This window comes from Pyxicephalus adspersus, chromosome 11, assembly GCF_032062135.1.
Source record: "Pyxicephalus adspersus chromosome 11, UCB_Pads_2.0, whole genome shotgun sequence".
In the NCBI taxonomy this organism is placed as follows: domain Eukaryota; kingdom Metazoa; phylum Chordata; class Amphibia; order Anura; family Pyxicephalidae; genus Pyxicephalus; species Pyxicephalus adspersus.
Window position 1 is genome coordinate 33,311,248 of NC_092868.1, and position 16,180 is coordinate 33,327,427.

The 16,180-nt window shown below is 38.5% G+C and overlaps 1 long non-coding RNA gene across 1 annotated transcript; it reads left to right on the plus strand.

Moving 5' to 3' along the window:
- Positions 1–963: 963 nt before the first annotated feature.
- LOC140341451 (uncharacterized) lies at positions 964–14,368 on the plus strand. The gene is made up of 5 exons (XR_011922883.1): positions 964–1,020; positions 1,642–1,686; positions 1,806–1,907; positions 5,542–5,667; positions 13,835–14,368. It is a non-coding gene; the product is annotated as an uncharacterized lncRNA (long non-coding RNA).
- The last annotated feature ends 1,812 nt before the right edge of the window (positions 14,369–16,180 follow it).

Here is a 16,180-nt window from a genome sequence, read left to right on the forward strand (position 1 = left end):
TTCACTTAGCTTGGATTTATGCTGCAATATCTTGTTTAAGACTCTCACTAGTATAATTAGGGTGTCCTTTCTGTTAGGATTTGATCCAAAAAGAAAAGTTGTTGAAAGCCAGTTTGAAGGTATGGCCCAATATATAATTCGTTTTGTGGGGGGGGCTTGGTGATGATAGGGGGAAAAATTAGGCAAGTTTTTCTTTTGATATGTATGTAAAGTATATTTTATTACATTTATTAGACCCTTCAGTCACAGATCCATTATTAACAGGACCTGTTCACGAATTTTTTAGTTAACATTACGCACTGTGCAGTGTCTTCCATGGGACTGCAGGATATGTGGACTGAAGCTGGGTCAGGATAAGGACCTTGTCCCACTTCCAGTCCTAGATGGCACTGACCATCGCTGCGGTCAGTATTCGTTGGGTTTTTTTTTGCAGGAATGAAGCAGGGTGTATGTAGTGCAGAGATTTTATTTAGAATCCAATAACACCTTGTCACAGTAGATTAGACTAGTGGTGCATATCCAGCCATGGAAACTGCACTAATAAAACTACTAACAAAAGAAGAATACATTTGACTAAGGTACTACTACTCCCCAAAGAATGTTTTTTTTTCTGACATATACCCCAGTCAATTGCCATGGTTTCTAAATATCATTTTAACAATAGATTACAGGTAGTCCCCATTACATACCAAATAGAGACTGTAGGTTTGTTTTTAAGTTGAATTTATATGTAAGTCGGAAGAGGTACATTATTTTATTAAATGCAATTAGGACAGATGTTTGTCTTAACATATTATTAGACAGTGTGGTGTCAGTTACTGTATAAAATCCTCACTGTGAGTTAATCACAAACAAAGCAAAAAACAATATGGAGCCTAGACATTTATTAACTTCTGGAGCAAGCTGGGCTTTGAAATACAAAAAGAAACAACTGCAGAGTTTGTCTTGATCAATAAAGAGTTACAAGAGGTTGCAGAGGAGCTCAGTCCTTAGGATCACCCACAATCTCAGCTGTGCTTAGTAAAAGATTTCTTCTTTTTTTTTTTGGGGGGGGGGGGGGATTCATATATTTAGAATTTTGAGAGTACACTGTAAAAGGGGATGCTAACTAATTCACAGATTTGAAGATTCAATAATACATGGTGTATTATGTAAATAGTGAAAAGTTCAATATGATTGCTTTGCATAGGTTACAAAAACTTATACAACATAATTGTCTTTTTCATAGAAAAATTCAATAAACTGCATGCAAAAAAAAAAATACAGATAAGTTGTGCTGTCATTGTGAACCCTACATACACAGTATTAAAAAAAAAAAGACAAAACAGTCTACGAGCTGTGTATTTGCAGCAAACTTGGCCACATGCACAAAAAAGGTACTGGATACCTTTTGGGAAGCAATATGTATTTAGTGAACTAGTGATTCTGTTTAAATAATGCTGGCACATGCTGAATATCTGTTTTGCCTGAAGTCTTTTCTAAGAGAGAATTGTAAACAGCTCATCTAGCAATCAAAATAATTATTATAACTTATTAACTCTATTTTCCTATTATCATGCTTTGTACAAATTGCCTTTATTATGCTAACATTGTTAACTATAAACTGTATTAATGATTAATAGTATTTTATTTCACTTTCAGTCCACCCTGAAACTTCCTGAAAGTTTTACTCTAATAGTAAAAAAGGTAAATGTTATATTTTACTTTATAATTTGGAGGGGTACTGCAATTATCCTATTATGTAAAATGTAAATTGATTTTACCTTTTTTCTTGATTTTATCTTGTGAAACTCTTGCCTTGTCAGGTGAGAAAACCACTAAGGGATCTACCTTTAAAGCAGTAAATCTGACATTCACTGAAACATATATCTGGTGGAGAATTATTACAGTGTCCTAACCCCAGTGAGGTAAGTACAAGGAGGGTGGTATAACAATAGTTGGTGTCAACAATAGTCCCACTGACTGCCTAACAACCACACACTAGCAGTGTCCAGCATCACACAAGCTGCCTAGCAGGATACCAGAGACTGCTAACATGGGTTTCAAGGGTGGCAGGATGCTGGACAATGTTGCTGGACTTAAAAGTGCTTAAAAGAATAATTTCTGATGTGTGTATATACTGTATATAAGAGTCTATATGTATGTGTGTGTGAATGTATGCAGGGCAGGCCCTTAGGGTGTGGACCTCTGCATTCTAGAATACATTCTCTTGACCCCTGACCTTTGCACTCTTTTTCATTAACTCCTGACCTCTGCACTCTACATTACATAATACTGACCTCTGCTCTCTAAGTTAAATACTACTGACCCCTCACTCTATGTTACATACTACTGAATTCTGCACCTTTAATTACATACTCTTGACCCTTGCACAACCCTTGTTTTTTTAATTATTAAAAGAGGTGTGGATAACGTTCATCTACGTTCATTTTGGACAGCTTTATTTGGGTGAATTCTTTTTATAAATATCAAATGATATTTCAAATTCCTTATAAAGGTGGCCTCTTGGAACTCCATTGCCCTTTATTATTCAACACAACAACTAACAAATAACCCCAATCCAGAAAACACCTTTGGGATGGCACTCATTTCTTTTTTGTTTTCTATTGTAAGCTTATAGAAAATTGCTTATGGAGCAATTTTCACCCCTTTCCATCTGAATGGAAGGAAGAAATGGGAAATTCCATATACACTGACAAGCAAAACACTTTGAAGGGAAAGAAGAACTGGCAATGTTCAATTTGCTATATTTAAGTATGAATAAAGCAAAAAAAGAGAAGAGTTTTTGGCAAAATTTGTATTGTATTAATGATATTAGGTCATAGAGTGATGCATTACAATTAACTTTTAGTGCTAGCATCGTAGCTAGAACATAATTAGGCCATAAAGACACTATACAACAGTGTTGTATCTATCTAATGTTGTGTTGTTGCATCTAATGTTGTGCATATTTCAATTTCGCCAGTACAATGATGTAAAATAAGTAGTCGCATGTGTAAAAACTGTAGTACCCGACACGTTTCACCCGATGCAGGCTTCCTCAGGGGTAGTGGTACATTAGTGAAGAGCTAGAGAAATACTTGATATGGTATTATCCATTATTTTGAGCAGTCTTAGGTAAGGGGAAGGGCCCCAAACCACCATGTATACATATTTTGTTGATTAACTGCTATATTTGACTTTTTGACCTAGTGATTACCTCTCCCATTTTTTGTGAAGACATCTGTGGGAAAGGAAGGGAGGGGAAATCTCTATACAGGGCACTGCAGGGAGAAGTAAAATAAGCCAAAGTTTAATCTGCTCATATTTTGCTTGATTAATCCCTCCCCTCTTCATTACCATGATAATGATTTTTTAAACTTAAACCTTTCTGCTTTTATTACATACCTTATGTTAGACCCGCTAATATAATCACTTAGGCTGTGCTTTTCTAATTCAGGCAAATTATGACTAGTGATATAGGCTCCACAAAGTTTCCTGGAAACAACATGCTAACTTGGATAATGCCCACATGTGGACCAGGAGTGGTAAAATTAGAAAGAGAAGGACTATATAATGCTGGATGTGCTCTAGCCTATAATTACTAGGAAAACTAAAACCAGAAAAAGCTATTTCAGTAGAAGAGATGAGCCTACACAACTGTGAAAGACTGGAGGGAAGGCTGGAGTTCAGCAGTAACCGATTCATCTCATAAGGCATAAGTCAGATATCATAGTGTGGATATTACTCAGAAGACAATATGGGAGAACAGCAGTTTCCATTTCTGTATTACTGAATTTTCCAACTTCAATTCTCAAAGCTAAAACAAAAGTGAAAATGTTTATTTTATTTATAATTTGTTACTTTTTTCTTAATAGCTGTAATTTTGTTCTTTTCGGAAAAAAAAATGCTCAGTTTTCCATACCTCGGTAGAAAGGAGCGCAATGTGAACAGAATTCAACTGAAAGAACTTTTCCTGCAAAAAACTGTTTGGGGTCCAAAAAACAACTTTTTGTCTAAATTGTGGTTTATTTTTTGTTTTTATCTATAAAAAATTTATTTTGGATAAACTATGGAATGGTTAGAGCCACTGTCAGATTTTGTTCTCTTTGTCCCTTAATGGATACCTCTTTACTTCCAGCCCTATAGACACAATATGAATTGAGATAAAATCTCTGGAATTCTCACAACAACCAACACAAATATAAAATTAATATCATAATGGGGAACATGGGCAGAAAAAGTCTGATAGCTAAAAATTAAGGTCTAACTCTGGCTTTGATACTATTTAATCATGTGCCGATGACCAAGTTTAGCCGTATAGTCATTGCTGCAGACTTTAGTTATTTCCTGCTCCCTTCCCATGACATCGTTTGCAGTAAGGTTTACAAGTATTTTTTTTTCTTTGAATAACACAAATATTGAGCAGTATAGAGGGTGCCAGAGGGTGGGGCAGGCAGCAGGTCTCAAACCTGTAAGGCAACAGGAACTATAATTATAGTAATTTAATTATCGGAAATATTGTGGTTACAATATTTCCTATAAGTAAATTACTATAATGAGAGTTGACAGCAGATCACAAGTTTGCACTCAGAAAACAGTATAGGAGCTTTTTCTGTTGATATTTTTTTTTTTTAAAGTGCAGTTAACCTAAAAATAAAAACTTTTTGAGCAGGCAGGGTATTTATTGCAGAAGGGACATGCTATGTCTCTTCTGGAATTAAAACAAACTTACCTGCCTTTTTGCAACCTTTTGTAGAATGGGTGGTTTACTGGGTGCGTCATTGTGGCATGGTCAATCAAGATGACTGAAGATCCCAAACAAGTTAAGATGCCAGGTCTGTAAGCCAGGTCAGTCTGCTATGGACAGGAAGAAGGACCCACATGCTTGCTGTACCCTTTTACCTGTCCACTCAAGAATATGCCTGGAAAAGCCCCTAGTTTGACTTGTAACGGGTATTCCTCTAAAAAACAAAAAGATAACACATACAGCTTTAAGTTATTTACCAGGCATGGTATTTAAAAGATTTGTGTATCTACCTTAAGACCTGTAAATATCCCCATGCTGTACTAAAGGTATATTAAGGGATAATACAAACTGTAAATTAAGGCAATAGAATGCTAAGGAGCCAACGTTAACTTATATTTTTGGAAAAACACCTTTCTGTTTTAAATGTTGTTTTCATGTTGAACATATTCCCACAGGTATCCCCGACCCTAGTGCAAGGCCAGAGTGTACCATGCCGCCTACATATAAGGATGAATTTATTTTATTTTTAAATTTAAGACCTTGTTATCATGGAATGTATCACATTTGGGCATTACCGTAGCTTTCTGTTTTCAGGAAGCTATGTAGACTACATCGCCAGCCCCTCCAGCCAGCCATGTTCTGTGGTCCATTTTTAAAGGTCCATTTTAAATTGTTAAAATCAAACCAAATAAAAACATTTTAAGATTTTAATGATTGTCCCTTTCAATGTCAGTACTATAGTTATGTGCTAATACAGGGAGAAGATTTTAAATGTTTTATACTCATTCAGTTCTATTTATTTTTTTTTACAGAGCAATGAATCTATTGTTTCTTTCCTTGGAGTGAATGCAACATCACATGTCAGCACATCTTTAAATACCTGCAGGGAATCTGCAATTGAAAGTCTACTGGCAACAAAGTTTACAAGAACTAAACTAGTATGTATGATGATCTCAATTTTTATCCAAATTACAAAAAAAACATGAACTTTTGCATTAAAATAAAATTTCTTGATCATCATTATATCTGGGACCATCCCTGCATTTCTTTTTCAGAAACAGCTTAGAATTCACTTTGGTAAAAAGTCACAAGCCTAAATGCTTAGGTTAGATGGCAGTGAACTTATTTCTGGATCTATACCACGGAATATAATCATAAAAAAGTTACCAATTATACCTAAAAGTATACATTTTCAATAACTTTTTTTTGTTGCTAAAAAAATTACTTTAAATGTCAGATACCTCTAAATATGATTTTTCCTCTGGAAAATGGAAATGTATCTTTAAATACATTTGATCACGTCCACCGCAAATAAAAAAAGCAATTTTTTAGTCATAGACGTTGAAGTGAAAGAAGTCAATGACCTGTTGTCTAATCTAACCAGAGGAAACATTGGTGGAAAGCTATGTCATGGGGCCAATTCATTTTTATGTCTAGTAAGTTGTCTCATTATCTCTCATGTCAGTTGTAGAACACCTGTGATGTGAAGGTGACATACAGAGAGTCCAATAGTGTAGATTAATAATGATTATTTTAAAATCCAATAAAACTTTTGGATTGTAGAAGAACCACTGCAGTAAGTCCCGGCAGTACATTAGCCCCTGCCTAATGAAAAGCCCAGAATAGGTAAGTATAAAAACTACCTCCACCAGTTATATATAGAAGTGTATTTATTAAGATTTTCACTGATAGTTAATACCACTTTCTCCAAAGAGTTACATCATTTAATTTCATGCATTTAAATAGAAAATGTGAAAATCATGAGTCATGTTGAGTGAATCCTAGGTTAAAACATTATTAAATGTTTCCATTTTGGTGTACTACAATGTAGCAGTATGTATATAATTGTTGGATGTTCTACTAGAATAGACATCCGTCTCTGTGGTTGGATTTTCTTCATGATTGTAAAGCTCTGGTGCAGTGCCAGTGCTCACGAGGCACCAATCTCCCAATCTAACTCCACACCCTTCATCTATAGCATGCCCCATTAAGCCTCGAGAGGCTAGTAACGCCATCCCAATACACGGTTGCTTCTAGTACTCAAAAGGATGGTGTCTGGGAAAGGACTGATGGAGGACTGAAAGCACACAGAGCAAGGTAGGGACACAATGGGAACTTAGACAGTCCAGGGTTGGTGTCCAGGTGATCCACAGATAAAACAGTACAGGGGAGTCCAGGAAACAGAACCAGAGGTCATATACAGGTAATTAGCCCACCAAACAAGATATCAAAGAATGAAGTCAAAGCAGAGTTAGGGTCTCAAGCAAAGGTCAGTACAGGCAGTAAACAATCACAGCGTCAAGGAACAGGCAGTAAGCAACAGATAATCCAACAGATAAACACACCAGCAGCAGGTCAGCTAAGCTAAACATCAAAACAGGCAACTAGTGACTGGGAACAACAGGGACTATAAAGTCCTAGCAGCCAGTGGTAGGGCAGGATTGGGGCCAGGAACTAATCTGTTCCTCTGCAGCACACTCTCTAAAAACCTTTAAGTTGTGCACAGCCTGTCTGTGGTGTGGATGATATCTCAGGTGGAGGATGCACGTCTAAAGGAAAACAGGGGATGCTGCCAGCTGCTAAGCAGAGGGCAGACAACTAAATCCTTGATCTCCTAGCCATGATATAAAAAATTAATGGTGAGACAGTAAACTGATTTAGTTGTGCATTTAAATACTTTATTTTAGATTTCTTATATAAATCTAGTAACATCCTGGAATGTACTATGACCAATTCCCAGACTAGTATTGTGTATCTCTTTACAATATTTTTATAATTTTTCTTATAAACACAATTGTCATTGTGCTAAAGCTGATAAATTGGTTCTGGGCATTTATAAATTAATAGCATCTGGTTATCAATGGGTTAAAGATCAGCGCTGGTGTTTAGGTAAAAGTATTGCTGATTTATTACACTTTTTACGATTGCTGAATATATGGAAACTTCAAGAAAGTGCATATGGAAGATATAGATATTATAATGCTCCTTTCTTCACTTGACATCTGTGTGGTTAGACATATCAAAATTCTCACACATCCCTTGATAGGTGTTCATTTACCTCCACTCTTGTAATGATTTGTGATGCACTTTGATTAAGAAACTGGATTTCCACTGCAAACCACAAGCCAACGGCAGTAGAATCAAACTGCAGATTTCCTCTGATGCTCGGCTTTGATGGAGGGACCCCACAGACTTTGTGAACTCAGCTGAACCCAGCGTGTTGCCTGTGGTGGTATTTCCTCTTGTATTCTCTCCACTTATCTGACTTAATTGGCAATGGGCTCATAGTTTAGGAAGTTTATTCCTGTACTTTAAAGAATTACTTGAAGATGAGGCCTGAAGCAAACATTGAACTGCTTATTTTACAGTTCCTTGTGATCACATATTGTTTTATCATTGTTGAAGTGGCAGGTAAAGCAAGCCTTCCTTCAGCTTTGATACGAAGTTAAAGAGAAAATCTCTCTCTTACAATTCACTTTTCAGATATAGAGCAAACATTTCCACACACGAAACTGTTCTGAATTCAGATATATTTGCAACATGGAAACAATTGTTATGCTTGCAGAGCATCTCTACCAGAAATGCTTAACATATTTTTATGAGGTCTTTATCAAAAAATAGGCCACACATGTGCAGTTGATCCCCTTTAGACTTATATCGGGCTGTATCACAAGGCAAAATACCCTCCGGAAATGGTTCCATACAAGTCCATAATGAGCAACTGTGCAGGACATTTTTCTAAGCCTATTCTTGGTAATGATGACACTGAAAACCACTAAAAGAAGTGATTTCAACCTAATTAAGCAAGTTGGAATTTGCCCTTGATAGCAAGCAGCTGGTGCCAGTGGGACCCATTGGAGTCAAGAGAATGCCAAATTATTGAGACGCACAGTGGGCTCTCCAACATTGACTTGCCAGTTTCAAGGTGGCACTCGCTATCACTTACTAGAGAAAAAAACTCATATACTAACATCACATGACATTATGACAGTGTCTTTTATGTTCCTATTCACTTGTGAGGCCAGTTTTGGGGATTAGCTGACTACTAGTAGGGACCAAATATCAAAAAACGGGACTTTTAAGGCAAATATACATCAATTAAAGAGTTACATAAAAAATATTGCAAAATTTATTCCAACCCTTTAAAATACATATAAAAACATAAGAAGCTTTTATATGTATTTTAATGGTTTGAAATAAATGTTGCATTATTTTTATGCAATGCTTTAATTGGTGTGTATTTGCCTTTTAAGTCCCATTGTTTGATATTTGGTTTATGTAGAAAGTTTGGGATGCGACACTGAGATGGAAACTCTTTGGAAATAAGCTGGACAAATCATATTCATTGAAGTGACTACCAGTAGGAAGATTGACATGCTGCTCAAGAAATTGTCATTCCATAATGGGCTAGTAATTTTTTTTTACTTGTGGCTGTTACCAGCTAGGTCAGTAAAGTTCCTGGAAAATTGCAATAGACTAGTACACTAAATGCCTCTGAATTTTTAAATTGATACAAGCCAACAACACGTTTTCCAATGTGAATTTCTCAATCAAGTTAAAAGAGATAGTCCAGCAGGGTAGTCTTGAACTTCCTGACACTTTTTCTCAGAAAGAAAGCGGTAGGAAAAGTGTTATAGCTATAGATAAATGGTCAACACACCAAGAAAAGCTAGTAAACATTAGACTTCCAACTTCTGAAGATAAAAAAACTTTTTAAAAAAACTATGATGAGTCTATCTTCTTGGTACTGTGAGGAGGCGCTCTTTGGGCTTATGATCCCAGGCGATGCCCCACCGCAGGAGGGCGGACACAGCCTATTTCCCCTGGAAGCTGCGATCAGTGCCCTGGGGGTTGCAGCATCCCTGTAGCTGGGGTTTTTTCTCGGCATCCTCTGCATTTGGCCGCACAGCTGCAGGGAATTGGAGCAGTGTGCATGTAATTAGCTGAGTGGTTCCTAATCAATCCCATGTTGTCATTGGCTGCTGGGAGGCTCTCTGCTCCCAGTCTGTTATAGCGTCTGCTGGGCTTACCTGTGTTGGAGTGATTTTTGAGTTTTTCTCTGTCACTGACCTGTGCCTGTTCCTGACTATCCGTTGAACTTTGCCTGGACCGACCTCTGCTTGTGACCCCGACTCTGGTTTTGCCTTTCCCTTTGTACTTAGCTTGGAGGACTGATCTTCTGTGTTTGTGACCTTGGCTTGTTTTCGGATTTCCTGACATGTTATACTGTGGGCCCTGGGTCGACTGCCGGCCTATCTTCAGACACAATCCCTTGCGCACCAAGTCCTGGGGGCAACCGAGTGCTGGGAGATGCAACCAGTCTCCCGAGGCTGAGCGGGGGCTGTATAGGTGAAGAGTGCGGCGATAGATTGGGGACTGGTGTCTAGGGAATACTGGTACTGACCTGGGCCTTGCATTATAACAGGCCAAACATATTGAGCGAATTCCTTCTATTAGGCCTCTGGAACCTTTGTGTGTGTTAGCTATTGATGATTCCCTTCTGCAGCAGGGGAAGCCCATAACAGTGACCCCTGAGGTTTTGATAAAAGTGGGGGCTATCTATGCCTTCCTCACCTGTAATTTTGGGACTACCTTGGTTGCACAGACATAATCCCATAGTTGACTGAGATTCTGGGCAGATTGCTAAATAGCGTAAGAAGTGTTTTGAAAGATGTGTGGTAAACTCACCACCTCTTCATGTTGCTGATACAACCCTTGAGAAGCTGCCCATTCCTTACTCAGACTTCTCGGATCTATTCTCTTCTCAGGCCACTATGACTGCCCAATAGACATGCTCCCAGGTACTATGCCACCTCAAGGGGATCTCTACAATCTCACTGTCCTGGAAAATGTGGCCATGAAAACCTATATAAAAGAAAATTTGGAAAAGGGCTTCATCTCCTACTGGGACTGGTTTCTTTTTTGTGGAGAAAAAAGACAGTAGTTTAAGGCCATGTATTGACTATAGGGGGTTAAACAAAATTACAGTTAAGAACGGGTACCTGTTACCTCGTATCGATGACCTGTTTGGACAGGTAGTCAATGCCCAAGTTTTTTCTAAACTTGACCTGAGGGGGGCTTAAAACCTCATCAGAATAAGGCAGGGGGATGAGTGGAAGACTGCTTTTAATACAAGGGATGGGCATTATGAATACCTGGTTATGCCATTTGGGTTATGCAATGCCCCAGCAGTCTTCCAGGACTTCATTGATGATGTGTTCTGGGACTTTCTTGGGAATTTTGTAGTGGTTTATTATGATACATTTTATTCCTTTCACCTTCTCTGGCTCAACATCGTGTTCATGTTAAGGCGGTTCTCCAGAAATTAGAGAAATGCGTTTTTGAAGTCCAGCAGGTCCCTTTCTTAGGTTACATTGTTTCTGATCAGGGCCTAACGATGTACCCAGCCAAGGTCACTGCTGTCCTTGATTGGCCTCAGCCTACCAATTTGAAAGCCCTACAGAGGTTACTAGGTTTTGCCAATTTCTAGATTTATTAGGAACTACTCGGTCGTGGTAACCCCCCTTACTGATCTAACACAGAAGGGAGCAGATCCTTCCCAGTGGCCAACCCTTCCAGAGAATACTTGAGCATTTGTTAGGGCTTGCAACACGTGTGCTTGGAGTAAAACTCCTCGCGTAGCCCCAGCAGGTACCCTTCAGCCATTGCCTGTTCCTGACAAACCCTGGTGGCATATAGCGATGGATTTCATAGTGGATCTACCGGTGCCATTAGAATTCCAACTTCTGAACATAAAAAAGCTTTTTAAAAGCACTGTGATGAGTCCATCTTCTTGGTACTGTGAGGAAGCACTCTCTGGGCTTACGATCCCAGGCGACGCCCCATCGCAGGATCAGTGCCCTGAGGGTTGCAGCATTCCTGTAGCTGGGGTTTTCCCTCGGCATCCTCTGCACTAGACCGCACATCTGTGGGGAATTGTTTTTGTCTTTGCCTTTGTACGTCTCTTGGTGGGCTGATCTCCTGTGCTTCTGAGATTTTGTACTCTGTACTGTGGGCTCAAGGTCGACTGCCGGCCTATCTCCAGAAACCATCCCTTGCGCTCCAAGTCCTGGGGGCAGCCGAGTGCTGGGAGTTGCAGCCAGTCTCCCAAAGCTGAGCGGGGGCTGTTATAGGCGAAGACTGTGGGTATAGATTTGGGGACTGGTTTCTGGGGAATACTGGTACTGACCTGGGCCTTATAGGTACTAAATGGTTCTGAGTGCAAACTACTTGGGCAAATAATCTAAAATTAACAATTACACAAAAAGGACCTCATAGATTTTGTGCATAATCTCCTTTCCAACATTAGTATGAACTTGAATTTGGACACGTGGTCTAGTGGTGGAATGATCCCAATCAAACAAATGACAGCCAAAGCTTTTCTGGCTTTTGTATAACATGGTTGGGATAAACATGCAATAGCTGCAGCCCAACATAAGTGTGACACACAGAGAGCACCAAACCCATAAATTGACTTTTATGATAAATGGAGTCTGTAGAGAGATATAGACTGCGATGAGTCAGGTGAGATGGTTAGACCATTGTGCTGAGATTTGTTGGGTATTCAACCTCTGTCAAAGGCGTGTGTCACAAATGAATTATGCCTTTTAAAGGTGCAAGTTATGTCTTTTTATTATCTTACCTTCAGAATATAATTAATAACCTGAAATAAACGTGTTCTAGACATATAGAACAGATAGATACAAGGATTTTTTTTCTGTCGACTTTTTCTATTGGTAAATTGTTACCTCCAAGCAGGGCCATAACTATGAACTAAGCAGAGTATCATCAACATAACATCATATTGATAGGGGCCATGATACAATATATAAAACAATGTTAATGAATTAACAGGCAATTATTCTATAATATCAAGGTAGACTGCTTCAAAGCGCAGCTGTATTAGGCTCAGCTGTATCAAGATATTTTTTAAGCAAAAGTAGGGCTAGAGTATGGAATGGTTAAACTCCCTTTCAGTGTTTGCTCTTTGTATCCCTATTGGGGTGATTCTGTGCTTTTCTGTACTAGTAACTATTTCACTAAATCATAAAGTAAGCATCTGAGTAAAAGTTGAGTTTAGAACATAAGAGCCAAATCCACCAATGGGGACACCTCTTATTAATACAACGCCCTAGGATGAAAACTTTTAGCTTAAGGGAAACTGGGATATTTGACAGTCATTGCTAAAAAACATAAGAAAACATATTTGCAGTTTGTTCTGGTGCCCAAGTGTCAGCCGCCCTAAAAACATGGAACACGTTTCTGAAGGATTTAAATTGAACTTTTTGGGAATCATGGGAAATGCAATGTGTGGTGCAAAGCCAACAGTTCCAACTACCCTGAGAGCACCATTCCCAGAATCAGGCACAGTAGTGGCATGTTGGGGAGATAGTTTTCATTGACGGGGCCAAAAAATTTATCAGTATTGATGGGAATATGGTTATTACTAAGTACAGGGAAATCCTTGAGGAAAACTAATTTCAGATTGCGATGAAGGTCCATCTTCCAGCAGGATAATGACCACAAATTATATATATATATATATATATATATATATATATATATATAAATATAAAAATAAATCTTTATTGGAGTTTAAAGAGAATCATTTAGAGACTTTAATAGCTTTCCAGCTTTAATTTGCACAAAAGGTGGCTCTACAAAATACTGAATTGGGGGGAGGTGAATACCTCGCCTATTTGTTTGTCTTATTCTTTCTGTCACAATGAAAAAAAAAGATTTCAATCCCTCAAAGTATTGGGTAAGCTATATAAATCAAATGGTGCTTACCCCCCAGAAAGCCCATTTTAAGTTTAGGCTGTAATGCAACAAATACTGTATGATGTTTATAAGGACATATTTAATAACCTGATGGGCTGGAATCATCTGAATCATCTGAATTATTTCTCTCTAATTTTTTAAACATTAACAGATTATGTATATTTGTAAGTAAAAGGAAAACAATTTGAATGCATTATTCTTCATATAGACATTTATCTGTAATTATAAAAAAAACTACTTTCCATGAAGAACTATTCAGTTTTTTTTAAACTCAAATTGCTTGAATCTGTAAGACATTGTAAAAGTTTTCCTTTTCCTCCACAGGATGGCACTAACCAGACAGAGTTAAAGAATATTGGGTGATATGTGAGGATGTTTAATGTAACAAGGATGCTCTATAAAAAATCTTATCTGAAAGGTACATCCATCAGCAAAGGTCTGCCAAGGTGGAATAGTGTAGGACCTTTGAAATGTATACATTTTTATAATATATCAGACAATTCTATATGTTGCAGTGGTCAACCTATGATGTGTACACTAGTCTTGAAAGATTTCAACATTAATGACAATGTCAGCGTGCCATCATGCAAGGGAAAGGGAACAAATCATTTACCAACAAAGATATGACAAGAATTGAGCTTAGAATGCAAAAATTTTTTTAATTAGTGTAGGAACCTCTTATGTGTGGAGGAGAGCACAGGGTTCAGGGATATTGGAGTTACCTTTGTGAATCTCCTAGCTTGGTGATTTGTCACTTTCTCCTGTAACCCTGGTTTCCAGGTATATAGTGGAGAGGGGTACTAATCCCAGATGAGGGATAAATATTCACTACCCAACCATTTGGATTGGTGTCCAGAGAGCTGGGTTCAAGGAAAGGATAAATTCTGGAGATTCAGAGTAAAAAGGGGCCACATCCATGAGCCAGTGACAGAAGTAGCCTTTGGTGCCTAGCTGGCCCGGGCTTGAACTTATCCCCTCTTGGGCTTGTGGCTAAATCAGCCATTAGGCCTAGCCCTGTCAGAGCTCATAGCCTGAGAGCTGCCCCCTTTACCCCAGAGGACCAGAATATTCTGCAGAAGCACTCCATCTGCTGGCAGAAGTGTGAACACCACCTGGGCTGCCTCTGCTCCAGCACTCCTTCTAGTGGTGGGTTATCTTACCTGCTGGTCACTTGATTCCAATTTGCCACATGCCCGGCTACTCCTGTTTGTCGGCTGCTCTGACCTCTGGCTTGTCTGACCATGCTCCTGTCTCACGTTCCTGTACCTTGCAGCAGATACCAGTCACGGCGTGCGTGTGGGCCGCTACCTGGCAGCAGCCTGCAGGACAACATCCTCACCTCTAAAGGCTCTGGACACCAGGCTGTTGCTTAGACTCTGAGCCCTGTGCATGTCTCTGCTAACTGGGGTGATTACACTGAGGGTCCACCATCCCGACCTGTGACACTGACTTTCGGCACTGTCAGAAGTGGAGCTGCCTTATCCAAGCAGGGAGGAACTGGAATCCAGGAAACCATGGGTACAGATTGGTGCTTAGAGAAAAAGCTTTGCCGGTGAAAGAGAGAAAAGTGAATAATTGTGGGCGGTTTACTGACATTTTGGTGTGTAAACCACCTTACCTCCCCAAATTGTGAGCTGTGTAATTCTTCCATTCTGTACCTTAACCCGCCCTTCTATTCACCTGGACTCTGTTTATTACCCCACTAGAAAATAGTTTATTTGTCTGCCAAACCTTTAGTAAATTTCCTCCCTGTTGTGGAAATGATCTAAACTGAATTGTTATGTGGAAACAAATGAACATCATTTGCATAATAATTGTTGCATTAAGCCTGTTCAGAAGGATATTTTTCTTTATATATGTCAACCAAACACTATAAATGACTTATTGTGGTAATTAGGATTTAAAAATGAGAGTTGAGAAATCAGATCAAATTCACTAGGTAAGTAGGTGGAAATAGGTCAGATTTATGATTAAAAGTGAAACTAACATCACACATCAAATACAACTGAACTGTAAGGTCAGCTTTGGAAAAAAGTGAGTTTGATGGTTCAGAAAAAAACAGGTTTTAAAAAATAAGGCACTATATATCTTTCTAAACCTCTGTTGCCTATTACATGCGTCAATGGGAACCCAAACTCCCCCTGTTGTGTGTCAGCATCCAGCAAGATAGTAATACATAACAGATAGATCTAAAAAAAAAAAAAAATAAGCAGGTAAATGGCAAGTAATAAATTAGGTGAATATCAAGCTTGTCTTCTCGTATGTCCAGGGAATCATGTAAATCTTTCCAATAATGCCCAAAATAGAAATAATAACTACTGGAAAAACTGGTATTCACAGGGCAGGAAGTAGGGAGCCCTCAAATAGAGCACCAGATAGTAAAAAACATTCTAACCTTTGCCGACTCTATCCAAAAATAAAAAGGTATGTTGGCTTAGTATACATTTTATTGCTGACTGTATGTTATACCTTTAGGCCCTTATACTTCTTGCTGTTGGACTTACCCCCATACTAATGTCAAGTAGCAACTAAAAAATAAAACTAAATGTATAAAGGGATGATGAAACTTATGATGCTGTTGAATGGCTTAGCAATGAAAAGCTCACCATATGCTATGTGATTCATTTTTTTTATCGATTTGACAGTTGTTTAGAGAAAATTGTAGAAAGG